This window comes from Poecilia reticulata, linkage group LG15 (assembly GCF_000633615.1).
Source record: "Poecilia reticulata strain Guanapo linkage group LG15, Guppy_female_1.0+MT, whole genome shotgun sequence".
Lineage (NCBI taxonomy): Eukaryota > Metazoa > Chordata > Actinopteri > Cyprinodontiformes > Poeciliidae > Poecilia > Poecilia reticulata.
In genome coordinates, this window is record NC_024345.1 from 13,195,528 (window position 1) to 13,215,836 (window position 20,309).

Here is a 20,309-nt window from a genome sequence, read left to right on the forward strand (position 1 = left end):
TATAGCCATAATTAATACACCATCAGAATATAATGAGCCATACCATGATACATGAATTCCAACGGCGGCTGTCAGCGGCAGTCGTTTAGCCGCTTGTTTGGAAATTACATGTGAAGTGAATTGATTTTCTGATCATGTCACTTCCGACACAAATATTAGGCAAATTGTGTGCAAACATTTCATGCTCAGCTGCTGCTTCTAAACATTCCCCCATGACAAAACATTAGGAGTCCCTTGTATTTGCAGCTACTGTGCAAAAGTATTCGTACCTCTTGAAATGTGTTGTCCATTTTGTCCTGTCACAACCACAGACTTGTATATAATTTATTAAGACTTTTTATGACAAACCAATGCAAAGAGGCGCTATCATGAAAAAGTGGAGAGAAAATTAGTCCTACAAATCCGAGAAGCTGGTGTGCATTCAGACCCTCTGAGTCAATACTAAGTAAAAAAATTTTTGTGCAACAAATACAGTCACAAGTCCTTTGGCGTACGTCTCTATCAGCTTTGCATATCTAGAGACGGAGATTTTTTTTTTTTTTTGCCAGTTTTCATTTTCAAAATTACTCAAGCTCAGACAAATTGGATAGAGAATGTCTCTGAACACAATCCAGAAAGTTGATGGAGGGCTGGACTTTGAATGGACCATCCTAAAATATGAATATACTTTGTTCCTTGAAGTCTTATGCAGTGCTAAAAGGTTTCGTCCAGCACCATCCACCAGCATCCCGAGAAGCATTCCCATACCTACTGCAGCCACCATCTTGTTTCGTAATTGAAACTGTGTGCTCAAGGTGTTGGTTTTCTGCCACTTACAGCATTTCGCAGGTAGGCTGAGAATATTTTTTCTTCATCAAACCACAGCGACTTTGTGTCATGTGTTTGCTGTGTCCCCACATAAAAAGCAGCGTACAGCAGAGCAAACTTTCATATTTTTTTTTTCTCTTTTCCACTCTTTCGTAAAATCCACATCTGAGGAGTGCACAACTGATACTTTTCCTGTCAACAAATTATCCCACCTGAGGATTGGATCTCTGCAGTTCTTCCAAGGTCACCATATGCCTGTCGGCTGCTTTTTGCCTTGTAACAGCTTTCATTCATAATGATAAACCTTGACACTATGTAGGCGGTTCAGTTCCTCCAGGCAAGGGGCGTTTACTTTGGGAAAAATCGCGGCCGCTTATTGGTCAGCTTCTGACAAACCCACTAGATTGATTGACAGGTGGCATCAAGTCAATTGCGTCATATTTCATGATATATTCAAAGCTTTGATTATAACCTAGCCTTGCTTTAAACTTCTCCATAACTTTATTTCTGACAAGTCTTAGTGATGCTGTTTGTTCTAACAAGCCTCTGATTCATTCACAGAACTGGATTTATGCTGTGATTAAACTAGACACAGGTAGAATTTCATTTTTGAGGAACTGTAGACGGGGCTTCATAAAAACAACAAAAGCCACACTTTCAAGATTTTTATTTTTTGGAATATTTAGAATTTCCTTTACACTTAAGAAATGTGCATTCTTTTGGATCGGTCTAGCCAATAAAAATATATTGAGGTTTCTAGCTGTTATGTGACAAAAGCCGTGAGTATTTTTTTAGGGCATGTTACCGTGAAAGATAATAAAACCTCCCGTCTTTCTCGAGCACATATTTATCACCGAATTTGTAATTCACCAACGTATATTAGTTTGGATTCGAAAAAAGGCAGAGAAAAAGAAAAGCCTCTTTTTATTTTAAGCCAGGGGTGTTAGATGTTCGGTCTGGATGTTCTCATCTCCCAAGATTACCATTCGGGGGGTGTGTGTCAAGACTACTTTTGAGAAATCTCGGTAACAATTCAGATGCAATCGATAGGGAGTGACAGTTTATTCTAAGGCTTAGCACGGGCTAAGAAAAGAACGACCGGAGCATCAAGTTTAGAGGAATGAATTTGGTTTGTATTTGATTTTTCCATTAAATTTATCACCACTTTAACTCTTTCCTTTTCCCTTTCTCCTTCTCGCTCCTTCCTTTTCGCTTTCAGGCCCCCGTCCCTCCTCACTCACATCAACAACAAGGCTGTAAACGGCTGTCCATTTCTCATCTGTGATTCCCATGTCTTCATTTTCGTCCATTTCTGATTGCTTCACACCCTATACCTGCGATGCTTTTAGTGCTCATCTGTGACCTTGTGAGATGATGATGGGGGGGTGCGCGGAAATTATAAAATAAATTTTCAGTGGCAGACTGAGGCTGCCCTTTATAACACTTCATCATATCTACTGCAGACGGAAAAATAGTTGAGAAACATTTTCTTACAAAACCACCTAATGCTGGTTTGGCACAGAATCATATGGTAAATCTATTACCACTTTGTCAAGAGAAACCACTTGAGGTTTCCCGCAGTGTAGCAGCAGGCAAAGTGGGAAATTGTAACCCTGAAAGTGCTGTCTGACTTCTCCTATTAAAGTGTTTTCAAAATCTTCGCCCATTCTTGGATTTAAGGGTCATTGGGAAAGCCAATCAGGAGGGACAGGCCAGTCAGAAATCCAGTGGCGCGAACAGGAAAGGAACCAGCTGATGAAATTCATCCATACTTCTCACTTATGATGACATGATTGATTTTCCCTCAGAGTGCTCAAATGTAGGATTGTCTTCCTACCACCCCCCCATCTCCTCCTCCATCCCAGCCTCAATCTGCCCACCCACCCGCCAGCACCAGCGGCTAATGGATAAAGCCTCTGTCTGTCTCAGGCACTGGCGGAGGGGTTGACGAGTGGAAGAACAACTGCGGCGAATGAAGGGTGAAATCTGAGAGTGCAATTTTCCGTCTGTCAATCTCCCTTCAAGAGAACAAGTTGACCACCAATCAGGGGGAGTCGATTCGGAGGGCCGGCACTTGACGGGCGCGCTCTGAGTGACAGCGTCGTGTCACTACATTAACACTGCAATGAGAGACATAAAAAAGGGATTTTTTTTTTTTTTTTGTCCCGTTCAGTTAGTTATTTGAATTCGGAGTTTTTGAATTTTCTAGGGATACTGTATACTGCTTCAACGAATGAACAAACTGACAGGTTAATGCATAACCAAACGCTGTATAATTCATGCTTCTGGATCGGAGAGAATCCTATCATCCACTATAGGTCCTTCAAAATACAACCAATTAAACTTTGCTCAATTATTAAAGGTAGAAAGTACGGGAGAAACATGCCTTAAAAACTCCTGCTTGCAGTCAATTATGATAAAACTTTAATGAGGCTGGATAGAGAGCCATAAAAACTGATAGCCCCTCTGTCATGAATTATATATCCATATCGATTTTGTTTCTTTGCTATAAGAATTGCAGGTAATCGTATGTTACCACATGTAAAGTGCACTTCCCCGGCGAGGATAAATATTAACCATCAAATATATATGAGGTGTGTGTCCATTTATGACCAAGCTCATGTAGAAAATGAAGAGCAGAGATGTCGAGGCAAAGGGCCATTGGGAATGGATGGAGGGTGCCATTTCTGACAGTAAGAGAGACCCTTAGTGCTGCTGCCTTGATATGTTACCTAGTTAGCGTCACAGAGAGAGGAATAAATAGTTCTTTATTATTTGTGGTTGCCATCATGTCTCTCCTAATAGACAGGCTATACTGAGTTTAAACCACATTATCCTCTGCAAGACTATCGCAATTACTCTTGAGAGCCGGGTCTGATGTGTGGATAAGGCAGGTCGCCCATGTCTTAATGAACACAAACAATGTGAAATGGAGGAGGAAGCAGTGGGGGGAAAGATAATGGCAGGGGAGGCCTTGTTTTAATAGAGACAGCACTAAGTTGTTTGCTATGATCTATGTGAAGTCTGAGAACGCTGAATCCCCCAATGTTAGTTTGTTGTTATGCTTTTTTTTTTTTTTTTTGCTTTTCCAGGATCCTAATAACCAATCAATCCACATGCTTTTCTCTGCTACATCCTCTTTAGTGTTTGTCACGCTCCCTTTTGGGTTTTTTTACTCCTCACAACGCTAGTGGAGGTTAAAGGGCACCAAACTGGATCACCCTGATGCCCGGCGTGAGTGTTATCCCCTACACAAATGGCTCAGAGCTAGATTAATTGATAAACTGCCGCTTCACTTCATTAGTCAGACAGACCGGGCTTAACGAAGGAACACACAGAGTGTCACTCTGAATATGTTAATCATGACCAGCCATTATGGGGGGATGGAGGGGCTCTTCCTTCAACCTTCTCGTCTCGAGCCCCGCTAAACGACAAGAAGGCATGCGCGCGCGCAATTTGTCGAGCAAGGTGACAATAGAAAGAAATAACAGGAGACGGACAGACTCGAGGCTTGGTCCTGGTGTTATTGAATATAAATATATAATAACCATGTAAAAAATGCATCATTTGGCCTTTTCACAAAGGCGGTTGTAATATTGCGCTAGGTGAGCACTGTACTTGACGTACACACTGGAGGTGAGGGTGTCAGGGGAGAGCTCGCAGGAAAGAGAGAGAGAGACCGAGAGAGAGAGAGAGAGAAGGGTTGGTTTTATTGTTGCCCAGCCCTTCCGCTTAAGTGCACATGGCTGGGAGGAAGCCGGGACCTCCAGCTCTGACCTCTGCGCATGTATATTTAATAGGCCATCAGTTGGCCGGGGCAGCGCTCTGATCAGGATTCAGAGAGGGGCTTTGAACACCCCTGTGTATTCCTGAGCGTGCAGCCTCAAGCTGCTCTCCCCAGCTGTGTCAATCCGACAGCACTGTTACAGGCACCCAGACAAGGCGCTGGGCACTCCACTGCTACCGCCTAATGACTACAGAAAAAAAAAAAAAAAAAGAGAGAAACAAAACAAACATAAAAACAATAACATTTGGCATATGGAGCTCTGCTACCATCTAATGAGTGGGTTTAACAACTGAAATACAACACGGGGCTGATGTATCGTCGGGGCGCCTTGGATGAGCTTGGATTACATCAGCTATGCTATACGATGCCATGTTCGCTTTAATAATAACAAAAAGGCAATCTCACGGTGACTGCCCTGCACGCGCAGGTAACGATCGCGGGGAACAAGACGGCAAACAGAGAAGTGCCACTCGTGTGTCTTCTCCTTTTAACAAGGTATCACTACTCTTTGAATCAAACGGGCCCGGCGCGCGCACGTGCATGTAAGTGTGGGTGCGCGAGAGGGCAGCTTAACGAGGGTGGTTCATTTGACAGGCAATTAGTTTGCGGAGCTGCTATTGACAGCCCCTGCGCTTGTGTTTGTTCAACAGCTCTGGGTGAGTTCCACGCTCCCTGGGCTACGTGACAAAGCACCTCCGACAGGGAGCTCCTGATCTCCACCGAGGCTCGGAGGCTCGCGCTGTGAGGAGGAGGGGGTGCGGGGGGTGGAAATGTGACAGCCCTTGCAGAGAGAAGAGAGGAGGAAAAGTGGGGGGAAAAAGAAAGAGGGAGAAGATACAAAACCCACAAGGGTCTATTAGGGGGGTTGTTGCAAGTTAATGTAGCTACAACGCACATTTTCTGTGTCGTATTTTGAAAAGGACCCGAGCGATGATGTTGTCATTTGTTGTTTGATTGTGGGGATTGCGGAGGGTAATCTTGGGAGACACATAGGCACACAAAAAAAATGCAGAAAGAGAGAAGACGAAGTGGCGGTGGGGAGGGAAGGAGGGCTGGAGGCAGATAGAGGAGAGGAAAAATATAACAAGATCCAAACACTCTTTTATCCTCGAAAATCCCATATTCTAATGCACGGGCCCATCCCTCTTTTAGTTGCAACCGTTTTGTTTGTAAAGCCCAAGCTTCCAATCAATATCATTATTTTCACAGAGGATCGAAGTGCCTTCACCGAGTTAATGGGGGATTGAGGTGGTAAACGTTTACCCTCTCACTGTCAGCAGAGCAGTGGTCCATAGTGGGCCCAGATGACAGCGCTGGCCCCCACTGTGGACACACTGTGTGGAGATGTCCTGTGGGTAGACAGGCTGCATGGACTGTCAACCGCCTGCCATGCCTTAGATGGCCGAACATATCAGCCACTTGAGTTAGAGCAGCAGGATGGGCTCTGACTTCTGCTAAAGCTAACAGAAACAAAACAAGCTGGGCTGGCAGCTCCAATGTTACTGCGCTTTATTTCCTTGTTACAAGGAAAACTTTAAATTACACGTCGTGTGACCGAATTTACTTGTTTTTGCGATATTTTTCTGTGCCACTTATTGAGATGTCCAGAAAAATTCATACAAATTGTTGAAAGTTTTTTTTTTTTTTTTTTTTTTTTACATTTTGTCACATTACAGTGTATCTTGTTGAGATAAACCAACATAAGCATCTAACTGTGATGTGAAAAGAAATATATTGGGGGTTTTTTAACAAACGGAAATCGGTGAAAATCTAGTTTTAGGATGAATTTGTACAGTATTTAATCCGTCCGAGTTTAAACTGTTCAACCTCCTTTCACTACGATCACAGCTGCAAGTCTTTTGACGTATGTCTTGGCTTTTAACACACCATTTCCTAGTGAAGCAGGTCAGTCAGTCAGATTAGGTTGATGGCATCTGAGAATATCTCATTTAAAATCTTACCACATACTCTAAATTGGATTTAGGTTTGAACTTTGACTAGGGAATTACAACGCATGCCAAATTCAGAACTGCCACAGATTCTCCATCCCCAGCTCTAAACGTCTGCAGCTTCTCCAAAGTTACCATGCGTCGCTTAGCGTCTTGGCAGTTGCGCCATATTTTTTCAATTTTTGGACGATGAATTAAGTAGTTCTCCATGACATAATTTTTTTGTTTTGTTTTGTTTTTTATTCTACTCTAAAATACCCTTTTAGACTTTTATTCAAGTTTATTTACGAATTATGTGACTTTTTTTAAACCAACCGGTTGCACTGAATTTTATTTGAGGCTATTAAAATAAGGGAGTGAATGAAAAGGGTCACGAACTTTTCAGATTTCTATCTGTAAAAACACACGCTGACGTTTGTGGTTATGTGACAAAACACTTTTTCAAAGTATTGAAAGCGCAATGTCAAATAACACGATGCATTACCACATCTCTGAACGTATCAGCTGGTTTGTCGGATTCTCGAGAAATGGAGTCTAATCTGCAGCTGGCCACGGCCTTGCACATTCTCCTGTATAGCAGCATATGCTAAATGGCTCTTCAAGCACGCAGATGCATTGCTGTAAAATACTTCTCGTGTCTGCGTATCTGCATCTCCCAGATGGGTCCCAAGCTGTGCCAAACTGCATCTCATCAACAGCTATGAACTATGGCATCACATGACCGCGGGAGATATGTGAGGTCCCATTCTGTCTTGCCTTGGCACGACGTGGTCAGGCAATGCATCATCACAGAACTGCCACTCCGTCAGGAGGGAAGTGGGTGGGGCGGGGGGAGAAGAGAGCGAGAAAAAGCACTTTTTTTTTACCAAAACGAAGAAATTTTCATTCACTAGATATCAGCGACGAGTGAGGCAATTGTATTTTTTCACAACTTAAGCTGATCCGTGTTTGCATGAGGGTGTGACAGGGTAGAGAGATTTCATGGGACATTGCCACATGATTCATTGAGTTTTCAGTTTCCGCCCTGTTTTAATCGCTCACGGGGGCCGAGCCAAAAAATCTCAGAGGATTCCGGAGAGTTCTCTTCTCCTCCGTTCAACAGAATGGAATTTGGGTCTGCAAGTGCCTCACGTCATTCGAGGCGTCCTTCACAGTTTCAGGGGCCCTAATTCAAACCACATGGAGGCCAGCGTCCGGTTACGGACCTCGGCAGGAAAAAAAAAAAAAAAAGTGGACACATTCCCATTGGCTGCTCTGGGACGGGAAATGGGGTGTCTTGATGGAAAAAAGATAACAAACACATCTTAAGTAGGAGTCACAACATTGCCAAAGCACACACACTTTCACATGCATAAATATACATACACATGTGCATACACGAGGACATGTGCAAATATACAGGGACGTACACAAATATACACACAAACTGTGAAACAAACGCTTATGGGCCAGCAAAAGCTGTTTGCTTGACATGATGGAAGAATGAGCAGCAGGCTCTGGAATATTGCTCCTATTCTTCATTGACAAGCATATATATATTTTTTCGCTGTTCCCAACTGACTTTGCAGCGCTGAACTCCATTTATGAATTATCTGACATATTTCCTGCTATTTTTTTGACAGGAGTACTCAGAGGAAATTTCAAGGCACCTTTCTCCTGACAAGTAGAAATATCAATATTTGAATAAATTGCAGATTTGGATCTCTTCACATGGATGCTCTCCAGAAAGATGTGTGCGTGCGTGTGTGTGTGTGTGTGTGTGTGTGAGTGAAGGGAATGGGAAGGGGTTTGTTTCATTCTGTTACCACGGTCTTATCCCCCTGAGCCCGCAGGCAGAAATCTGTATGCAGCATTTCATTAGGAAAGAGCTCAACTGAGTGACATGTGAAGCACACCTCACCGTCGACCTGATGAAGTTTACTTCTCTCAGACGACAAAAAGCCACTTTGTAGACTAGCCCTTTTTTCCACAGAGGGAAGAGAGGAAGAAGAGAGGGGGGGCGCGATGGCAGAGCACCAATAAAAGAATCATGAATGTTGTTTCACGGAATGACAGGCCTATCTTTACACAAATATTTCTCTTAGAGAAAAATGTACGCTGCAGAGCTTTTTTCCTCTGCCTTTTAAAGCAGATTTGACTTGATAGAACTGACAGTGTTGGAAATATGATCACCTAAATTCTAAGCCGTGTAGAAAACAGCTGACAAGAGGCACAAAAAGGGGAGAACAGAAACAGATTGTTCTTATCTTACAGAAGTGGCAAGTTTTTTTTTTCTTTTTTATGTGAAGAGAGGCAGCATTTCGCCCGCCGAACTAAATAATTTACAAACAAATACACCATTGTCCTACAACCTTGATAAATACACCATCTGTGCATCGGAGGTCAATGTCAAGCATCCATAACACTCAGCGCTGTCGTCTTAAAGCTGCCAGTGTTACGTATGAGAGACTTTGGCCTATCTGTCTCACTCTGTTTAGCTGTAGTAGCTGCCTTGCTGTCTGCATGTCTGCTGCTGCCGCTGATAGATCATTCTCCTCGAGCCGACCCCCCCTTTGCCCCTTTACTCCACTCCACACCCCATCGTCGTTTCGGCAAGGCTGAGAAATGGATTAGCCGTGTGAGGGTGCTCAGGTACCGTGAGGGCCGCGACCCGGTGACCCCCCGGAGGCGACCTTCCTGACTGGAACGTCATACTTTCTCCCTCTCCGGCGGAAAACAAAAACAAATCTTATCGTTCACCTCAGCAGCTCAGCGACAAGAAAGACGGAAAAGCCCTCTATCAAGGTGGAGCTTTGACAATCATCTGTCCACATGACCTGCGATTTCTCCGACAGGCTCTGCTTGACACTTGCGACGGAGAGGTGAACGCGAGCAGGTTGTCCATCCTCCGCCTCGCCTGGCCTTATCTCCTCTCCCCTCCATCTCTCCTGTCCCTCTGCCGTGTGTGCACAACTTAATAAGCAAGCAAGGGGTAGATTCCCATTATGGAAGCCCTGGAAAATGGCCCGGACATTACCCCCTCCGCACCCCCTCCCCTTTCCCGATATCTGGGATCTCCATCTGGAGAGCAGCGCACCCTCTCTCTCACTCACTGCCCCCCTTGTCCAATCTTAGTGTGTGTTCTGGTGAGCCCACAGTGCGGAGATGGCTTTCACTCTCCACTGGTTACAATGAGATTGGCCCACCAGGTTGACTCTATTCGAATCGACAACCCATTTCAATAACGTAACAAAACAAAACAGAGTGGTCATGCTGAATAAAACATTTTTGAAGAACTGCGTACATGAGATTTTAAACAGCAAAAAATTGTGAAGAGTTTTGCTCATTTATGCCAAAGCACCTATTTACCTAGACATAAACAATGTCTCACCTAGTGATTCAGGCGCTGTCCACATTAATACAAATACTTTGAGATACTTTGCGATTTTCTGCTGCGTCCGCGTAGCTGCCCACACTCAAAATAAGCTGTTTGTGACAAAACGGATTTTCAAAAGCACTTTTCAAAGTGGAGCCTTTTAACAACTCTGATGCAACAGCTTGTGGACAGAGGGTAAATGATGACAAGGAAAACATGAGCCATAGCTGATTTAAGAGACTCTCCAGCACTGCTTTCGGCATCCTCATTTTATTCATCCTTTATGTTATTTTATTTATTTTTTTGTAGGTCATATCATTGTTATCACCACCTGCTGGAGCAGCACAGGTAGATAATTGTATTGTATGGCAAGTGTGGACTCTGATTAGTTTAAAAATGAATGGTGGTGTATCTAAGTGGATTGGCAATCTGGATTCTTAAATAGTGGATCCCCAATGATGATATCCAGACTAAAGGCTACACTTAGAGTAGAACTAAGCTCTTTTTCTACAAATATGTCTTGCTCTACCGAGACTCTGTTTGCACTAAACTGCAAGCTGAAGTTAATGACTGATAGCTAGGAGTATAAAGTGTTGAAGAAAACAAATGTTTTGAGTCTTTAGCCCTGCGCTGCTTTAGCCAAAGTTAGCATCTCAGAAAGTCACCTAATTTACGCAATTCTACACGTAATTTTTATGGTTGCTGTTAGAGAGAGAAAAAATGCAATGGAAGTGACACAGAAAACAATCAAAATTGTTGAAAATAAATTAACTTTCTTACGTCAGATTAGAGGATTTGGAGGTTTAGCAGTGACAGCTTCACACATGCGTAGTTTACTAACACCGTGTGAAAATTTCCTGCTCTGTGTGCAACTGGGAGGGACTTCTGTTCGTTGAGAAGAGTACAGATGATGCAAGCCTTGTCAGAAGTTGCAAAAGTCTTCAGTAACACCAAAAAAATGTTGATAGATTTGCCAATTGTTGCTGCTTTTTGAAAAATAGATGGTGGAAGTTTCTAATTACTAGCTAAATATAGCAACAGAGTCACTGATCTTCTTTTTGAAGCGTTGACGTAATTGTTGACGACATTATTGCCACCTGCTGGCGTGGAGTAAGTATTACATTATCGTTGCAGAAGTCTTGACAGAGCTTCTTTTTTTTTTTTTTTTCAAAAAAAGTAATACGTAGTTTACCCATGTAAGAAAATTTCCAAAGTTGTGTGGCTGGGGTTTTAATAATTGAGTGCAATTTAGTCAGTTCCCCAATAACCTGAACTGTATGGCTGTATAAGTACTCCCAAGGCAGGTAGGGCTGCTTCATAACTAGAGTATGTGATTAAGAGACTAATAAAGTTTACACTGAGGTCAGCAAGGCAATAATCCCTAGCTTTATTAGTAAAAACAAAGCCCACGGCTTACTCGATGCACCTCATCACATCTGAGTGCCTTACGCACGTGCATAAGGTCCGAACATAATATGGTGTGACTTAAACCATGCAATGGGAAGAGAAAATAAATATGCGAGGAGCAGCAGGGGTGGACTGGGCCAGGCCTCTGCGGACCTATGTCATCACTCCCTCTGGCCTCGGCTGCACTCCCCACCCGAGCGAAGGGCTCAGTGATTACGGAGGCTCAACTTCCCTCTAAGAAAGCAAACCGGAGCTGCAGTCCAAACAAGGCCGAGCCGGCAGCAAGGGAGCGCAGCTACACCAGGCAGCTCGGGTTTACCGTCGCCTCCGACCTGGCTGGCCCCTGGGCTTGCATTAGGCCCCCCCAACCCTGCCTCTCTAGGACAAACAAACAAGCGCCACTTACACAGTCAGGGACGAGCGGTGAGGCAGGGAGAGCTGATGCCACCAGCGCTGTGTAGAGGAGAACTTGACCCAATTGGATTTGCTTTATCACCCCATATAATGACTCCCAGACCAGCCTGTTACAGTTGTTGGGGGAGAAAAAAAATTGAAAGATTACAAAAAAAAATTCTGCTTGCCTGCCATTCTGAGTTTTTCCCAAAATGGGCAGCTCCCCCCAAAAACAGATGGGGAGGCATCTCAAAAATGTTCTCTGCCTCTGGGGACATGTGGTTTTCCCCATCATTATATAACTGTAAACTCCTGGATGTCAGAGATTGGGGATAATAACTTTCAGATGTTGGCAGCCTGAGCCAATGCTGGGACCTGCTGGATGGGAACAGTTATTTGGCAGGGGAGAGGAAGTCCGAAAGATTAGGACTAAGATGTGACAGGGAGGAAAGTGGATCTGGCCGGAGCTCACTGGGTCGCCTTGGCCTGTTCCAGCGTGTTCAGCATTGTACCGGGCCCTAATCGTGAACGTGTGGGAGGCTTGGACCAAGATTATGTGTCTGTGTGTGAGTGTGTGTGTGGGGGGGGGGGAAGGTGGAGGGTGGAAAATGAGAAATGAATTAATATCAAAACCACAGGAAATCATGTCATTGTGTTAACACGCCGAAATCAAGCTAAAGTGATCCACCAATTTTAGCATTCCATTTCAGCTCTCCAACAGATTTGATGTGACAGTTTTAGCGCTTGCAGACTGCAGTGCAGATGTGCCGCTAATTCAGAAACAGACACACCTCTTTCAGTAAACGGGTCCTTATAGAAATATCATCCTGTAAAACCATTTTTATAGGTTTGTCTTACATTGCAGGAGAGGACCATTGCAGGGGTTGCGGGGTTACCAGAGTGGTTAAGGTTTGGTCACATAAACTCTTGCTCCTCAAATGAAATAAAACAGATCCTCATTTTTTTTTTCCTATATAAATTCCAGCTGGACAGTGCAGGTCCTGTTTTTCTTCTTTTTGCATTCCCTCCCCCCCCCTCCTCTCTCTTTTGCTTTAAAGTATCGATTGCAGTGCTGAACAAGCAGAGGAGTGTTTTTTATTGTAAATCAATACTGATCGATCCGCAGCCTGGGTGTTGAATATGGATCAATATCACACCAGGCTGTGGAGGAGATCTGATTTCAATTGGCGAGAGAAGCCCGCAGCAGGTTTCCATCAAGCGGTAATTCAAGACATGGGAACATAAGTCAGATGGATTGATATAGACTAGCCAGGACCTTTCTTGCCACTGAACCAGCACAAGGAAATTTCTGTCATATATCATTAACGCACTTGGGGCTGGCTGTAAAAAAAAAAAAAAAAAAAAATAGGGGTTACGGGGGTTGAGGAGGTGGGGGCAGTCGGGTACCTTGCTGACCCTCAATAAGGAGCTTTGGTCACACATTGAATAAACACTCCATTATTAGTGGGGTTTTCATTAAGGAAGTGCTGAATGGAATGAGGAAAAAAGCTCAACTATTGCAGTTTGGTCATGTTCTGGAACTGATTATGCAGAGGTCAACTTGAGATTCATACTGTAAGCTGTTATTAATTTACTGAACAAATGTCCTGGAGAACAAAAAAAAACAAAAAAAAAACTGGCGAATGCTGAAATATTTCTTCTACACTTAACATATGGTCTGATCTTTATTAAAGCTGCACGTTTGTTTAATTTTAACAGAGCAACAAGATATGTTACATGATTTAACTGCGCACATGTGGCGCTTAAGTGCATTGAGCATGTAAAAAAAAAAAAAAGAAAAAAAAAAAAGCTGGTCACCTGGTTCATTCATCACTTGTTTGTGATGCTTGAAGAGAGGGGCCGCCGTTCCAAACGACAGCATTGTAAAACAATAACAACAGAGCTATAGTTAGAAATAACTTGTCACTTTTAATAAATGACACTGGTTCAGGGCTCCTTCTCTGGGGCCTTCTCCTCCGATACATCCCAGGCACCCCTGGGGGCCAACGGAGCAGCCAGCAGACCAGCTCGTTTCCCCGAAGGTAACTGATGACCCTCTCCCCGAATCCTCCCCCCTCCACCATCGCCACCCCACATTTTTTGTCCTATGACCTCACACCAGCGGGAGCAGGACCATGTCCGATGAAATCTTCAGGACTGCTTCCCATCCTAATCTCGTCCGTGTCACGCGACAAATTGCTACATTCAGAAAATGGAAATAGATTGAGGTGAAGACGGAGGGAGGGGATAGCAGAGGTGGGAAATACAGGAAGAAAAAAAGAAAAGGGGGTGGAAAGGAAGGGCAAAGGAGGGGAAGAGTGTGCATCGACAACCAGTCCCCTAAGAAAAATACTGGGGGAACGAACGGCTCGGGAGATCCCGACATGGAATCACATCTCAGCGAACATATTGATCTGATTTACAAAACCTTCGCTTCTAATGCGAAACAAATGGCGTGGGCGTGAACTGGTACTTAACCATAAAACCCCAGCATTACTCCGTCTCCCGATGAAATACCACATATATCCCTCGCCGGGGCCTAATGTGCTGTTTTACGGCCAGATATGACTGAGGTTGACCCAACAGTTTGTTTGACAATTAGGGGAAACCTAATAAGGGTTGAATGAGACGTGAGAACACGCCAAGAGAAAGAAAACGGACACTTTTTGCAAAAGGAAAAACATAGGTTTGAGTGAACTAAATTGGTTCACAGAATCAGAAGCGATTTGAAAAAAAAAAAGAAAAACTGCAGCGTGGAAAAACAAAACACCTTCAAAACCGCAATAAAGCTGAATTAGAAAGGAGTGCTGCTAAGTACTTGTTTTGTTTATCTCATTAGAGCGTTCATCAGGGATTGGCAATATAGGCTGAAATATTATCAAAATAATCATGGCATTATTATTATTGCAGTAAAAAAATCTGGAATCCTATTTTTCACTTCATCTGTCTTTTTGACATTAAACTTGTCACTGCATACAAAGTTCCACAAACACATATATTGATCTAACAATAAAACTTACCCTTCCTCAAATGAGCTACACTATTTACATTAACTAGTGCCGAATATTGATACTTATTGTTGCTCCGATGGATTATGCAGTGGAAGGATTTGAAAGAGATTTCCAGATGGGGTTCCCTTACATTGTTAGGGCGGCACACCGAAATCCAAAAGCTAGTACGGAATTTCAGGAGTTTTATTACGGCACAAAAAAAAAATCATTGCCTCTTCCATAAGGCGCGTACCTACATACCAAATATCAGGTGATATGTGTTACAACTTCCTTTTTTTTCTATCCCTGCAAATTGTAGCTCATTACTTTAAAATACAACAAGACTCCTACATGTTGGCGTTAAAATAACTGGTCACTGGTAAAAAAAAAAAGTCATAACTCCGACCATACTTTCAGTTCGTAGGGTTTACAAACAACAGCTAATGTTACATTTTTGCTCAGTGTTAGCATAGTTGTATCCCGATATTTTTAACACTGTTTCAATACATTTTATTTTGTATATATATGCCAGTAAACAATCCCTGTTTATATAGATTGATTTTTTTACTCATGGATTTTTTTTGGGAGGGGGAGCGAGATTTAAAATGCACAAACAGCACAGAAATAAAAAGGAAAACTTTTACCAACATATATAAAACATAACACAAAATAACAAATAATCTCTCTAAAGCCTTTTCTCATTCCTCTTCAGGATATATGTGTGTGTGCGCGCGTGTGTGTGTGTGCATGTCTCTCTATGTGTGTACACAAGGTCCAGTGTTGCTTTTGGCCCAGCATTCATCTCATCACCCCAGCTCTGGCCTTGTTTCTGTCAGCATTGAACCAGGGGAGTAAAAGAGTGGAGGAGAAGGAAAGGAAGAGAAGGAAAGAGGGGAAGAGAAACGGGGGTTGAAGGAGGAGGGGTTGTCTCCATGGACAGATGGACTGCTCTTTCTCAACACATGTGGAACCATGTTTCGTCTTTCACTGCCGTCAAGCTGGAGCCGAATCCGTCGCTCTGTTGGCCCGCGCCAATCTTTCGTATTGCACACCTCTCTCTTTAGCACAGCACACACACTCACTAACACACACGCGCACACACACAGAGCACACAAACATCTCCGTCTTTCTCTCTGCACACATGTTAAAGTCATCACCCCTGCTCAGCGCTAGTAAAACACAACACCCCCGGCTTCTCTGCTGTTGTCAAGTCTTGCCATTAGCTGATGCCACTGGGGAATGCTACCCCAGTGAGGTGGGCGTCCCGCGGGAGCATCAGGCACCACGTTACATTCAGCCGCCACTCATGTGAACCCAAACATGTGAGCATAATTTGGAAAATATCATTTATACTGTGCGTCGTCGTACGTGTCTTGACATTTACAAACTGCGATAAAAACCGACACGAGGGGAGGAGGGAATAGGGGGAACAGGGCGAGAATAATTTGAGGTAATGTTTTGCTTAGTGAACAAGTATTACCCAATCCGGGATGGTTGGGAGCGCTGGGAAGGAAGGTTTCTGGCTCCTTTAGGGGCTGCGCAGAGGGTCTGGGTTTCATTTTTCGGCAAGTGCAAGCCAAAGGAGAGCTGCCAAAGTACAGCTTTCGCTCTCAACACTTCCTGCTCTTCCTGCTCTGGACCCCGGCAGGAGACAGGCTTCACTCAAACACCACGCCGGCTTAAAGCAGGGGTGGCCGGCTTGTGCTCCCATTTCTCAACCCACATCTGTCTCAGGAATGATGCCAAACACGTCCATAAATACAACGTCGACTTGAATGTGTTGTTAAGTCGCAAGTAATTAGGTGTTCGCAGGTGTTTGCATGCGTGCAGAAATATAATAAGAGGGCACTTCCTATACATGTTAACAGCTTTAATGGCTAAACCATAAAGGAAGCACTGCAACTCAAGTGCTGCAACTTAAAGGTGCAATGCAAAATAAAAAAAATAAAAAAGTAATAAGAATAAAATAAAGACCCTCAGCATCATTTTCATTAAGGATGCTTGGAGTACCATGGCAGATTAACACTACCTACTGACTGCCATCTTAATTGCCCCCGTGCAGACGCAGTGAAAACATGCCATTTAGGTACTTTATAAACACACTTCTTTTTCGCAGGTTATCAAGGCAGCTGCACAGTGAAAACACCCTCCGTTTTTTTTTTTTTTCTCCCTCAATGCTGATGTGCAATTAAAATGGTTTTAGAAATCCTCTTTGACAGTCCGGAGCTTAGCCAAAAATGTAAATGACATTAAAGGAGACAATGAATTTAATTTTGTTTAATGTCCCCTTTCGCTGATTCTCATTTACATCGCATTTCCACATAAAGGGCTGACCTTATAAATACTGGCATTTGTTCAGCTTTCGGAGGTAATCACGGCTCTGCAAAAACCAGATGGGAGCGCACAAATTTCCACGATTTGTTTCTTAGGAGGCCGCTCGCAAGACGTTCTGAGGCTTGCGGTCCCCCCCTTTTGTTTCTGGTAAACAACTTGACAACAAGTCAAGTGCACTCTGGGAAATGACCTCGTAGGTGTTCCCACAAATGAACGATAACGCAAAGTCGTTTAGAAAATACAGGCTGCCTAATGAGGGACATAACAGAAAGCTAAGCAAAATTTACATTAGGCCAAAATTTAATTGCATTAACACACAAACAGGTGCAGCGAGGCCCTTTTATAAATGAGCTAAATGAATAAAAGCCTCCCACCGCACAGCCATGTGTGCTGACCGGAAAAAAAAAAAAAAAAAGAGGCAATGGGGGAAAAAAATAAGGGGAAAAAAACAAGTCAATGTCATGAATTATTCAGTGGCTGGGCTGCACTCCAAAGGTCAGCGCTCTTTGACCTTTGTGACAGGAAGTGAAATGGAGTGCTGTGGCCGATGGAAAAAATGAAGCTGACATGTTTAGCTCTCTTCCAAAAACTGTTTGCGAATGGCAATGAAAATCGAGACAGGATGTCCGACCTCACGAACATACAATAAAACCAGAATTCACACACTGTCCGTCTGATTTCTGCCGTCAGGAAAAAAACAAAAATTCCCAATTTTCCCAGGCTAAAGGTGACCTTTGAACCCAGACAGTCAGAATGACTCATTTTCTCTCATCTTTCAACAACATGTGCCGCCTTATTACAAAATCCATGCGTAGAGCCTGGCCAATGTATCTAATCTTTCACACAAGAGAAGACAAAGTCAATATGCAGAAGAGTGAAGACAGATCCCAGACCAGAGGAGTCGTCGTAAATTAAGTTATGTTTGGGATATATGCTGCGCGCACTGTAAATGGGGGGGAAAAAACATCTAATCAGATATTGGGTACCTCATCACTATAACTCTCAAGATTTAAATTACAGACTAAATAAACCTGCTCCCCCAGTTACTTTAAAGCACCATTAACTTATAAAAGTGACATCTGCAGCTCTGCCAGATTTATGCAAACTGGAAGGGGATGCGGCCATAGCAACATCACAACAATTAGTCTCTAGATGAATCTAATTCTCGCACCAACTGGCTTTGAATTTTTTTTCTTTTTTTTTCACTTTTTATGTCTGAAAAACACATTCATATTACTGACTGACAAGAAGTCATGGTAAATGCAAAATGAGGAGAGGCTGGGTTAAAGGTATAATATGTATTTTTCAAAAATTTTGATTTTTAAATTGCATGAATCTGTCTGTCATATTGCTACAGTTTAAGGGCCTTTTAATTATCTGGTTGTATGGAGCATAGAGTACTGCAAGTAATCTTCTTGCCATATCTGTTACTGCACACTGCTGGTCAGCTGGCCAATAGAATGGCTGCTACCTTTTTTTTCTTTTCTACAAGAAACACAAATTTGGCTGGTGGGAAAAAGAAAAAAACAAAATATTTCTAGTCTCCGAAAATAAGTAAAATACAACGTGGAAACTAAAAGAGCGCCACCTATCAACCTCTTAGTGTAACAATTTTAAAGGGCAGGTTTCTGTTTTTTCTGACTAAGGAATTAACCTCAGTAATTAACCACATAAATAGTAGCTTTCATAATGATATTACCAACAAAATTATAATATTAAGCACATTTAAATGCGTCAGACTCTAAATAACTACAAATAAATGCTATCGAAACATTACCATGACTGTAATAAACAACACAATCTTATTTTAGTAGTATGAATAATGTTCCAGTTTTAAATAAAAGCACTCAGATAACTGTTTTATTTTATTTTTTGTGGCGCTTGTACACACCGTGAGAACCTCATGCCGGCCCCATGCCTGATATGAAACCACAAGAATTAATCAAAAATAGGACTTTTCTTCATCCAAAACCAAATATGAATAATGCAAGGGCATCTAGTGTAATTGCTGAAATATTTAAAGCCCAAGTAGAGCTGAAACTTTGTGACAGCTGTTGGGCCAATATCTAACCAACATTTTTTTTTCTTTTTTTTTAAGAGAATCCTTCCTCTTCAGAAATCTGAGTGAAAATCTGTATCAAAACTCCAAGAGAAAATAGGGTAAACAGATGTCTGGCTTGACCGCAGGAAAATAGGACACATTTGGAATGATAAGTTTCCCAAACTCCGTTGGATATGCCAGATCCATGGGAACGCCAGTTAATGTCTTGCTAGATGCCAGCTAGCTGTGTGCGCTTTCCCCCCTCGTACCATCTGGGAAAATGTTACAGAGAGTGAAAGCCATCAATGATTCACTCCAAATCTGTTTCTTAAGGTTCAGCCATGCTACTGTTTCTCAACGAAATGTGGCAGTGCTCGCTGGGCTTTTTCTTTTTTTCTCTCTTTCTCTCTCTTTCTTTCTTTCTTTCTTTCTTTTTGTTTTCTTTTTTCTCTCATGGTGTAATTCTAGACAGATGAGACATGCTTGATTCAACAATCAAACCTCTCCTCTAGGTTTATGTCACTCAGCTATGTTCTACTCAATTGGAAATAATCAGTTTCTGCCAGCAGCGACCACAGCACAGGTGCCTCTAATGATGTGTATGGGAAAATGACAGATGTAACAGAAATGGCTGTAAAACATGGGGGTTTAAACTAAAAGCTTAACCATATGCACTGCAGGAAGAGTCAAGTAACTGCACTAAATAATCGTACAGTAAGTAAGCGCGCTCGGTGCTCGGGTCATGTCCGTAACTCTTGCTAAACTCTGCAAACTTTCACAGGCGCCCCTCTCTCTGCAAGCTTTTCCCCCCTCAGTCACTGGGAACCTGCGTGGGTCTGTTAGGGTGAGCTGACGGGCTCATAGTTACGACATGGAGACAATGGGAGGGTCTAATGAGGAACATATGCTTTTGTGTTTCAACAGAGCTGCTCATTGTGCAAGGAAAGGGATACTCTGCTCCTATTCAGAGTCGTCACAATGAAAATCCGAGCCCTCCCTGAGCCAGTTGAGCTTACAATATCCATCCGCTTCTCTCCTTTTTTTTTTTTTTTACCACCCCTTTTTTTCCCACCCCTTCTTCTTGACTTTAATTCTACTTGCTTTCATTTTGCTTATTGTACTTAAGTTACACTCCTTTGTCCGATCAGAATGAGGGACAATGGTGTGCGAAACTTTAAACAGTAGCAACGACACAAAGCAAACATGAAAGGGCCGGAAATCCGGCAAAAAGCTGATATTTGTTATT

General features: G+C 42.9%; 1 protein-coding gene and 1 long non-coding RNA gene across 5 annotated transcripts in view; both read right to left on the reverse strand.

Moving 5' to 3' along the window:
• LOC103476771 (EBF transcription factor 3) overlaps nt 1-20,309 on the reverse strand; it is an 86,973-nt gene that overhangs the window by 59,283 nt on the left and 7,381 nt on the right. The gene's annotated exons all lie outside the window — the stretch shown is intronic.
• Nucleotides 3,873-15,318, reverse strand: LOC108166964 (uncharacterized). Its single transcript, XR_001777361.1, has 2 exons — nt 13,517-15,318; nt 3,873-11,826 (listed from the first exon to the last, which is right to left on the reverse strand). It is a non-coding gene; the product is annotated as an uncharacterized LOC108166964 (long non-coding RNA).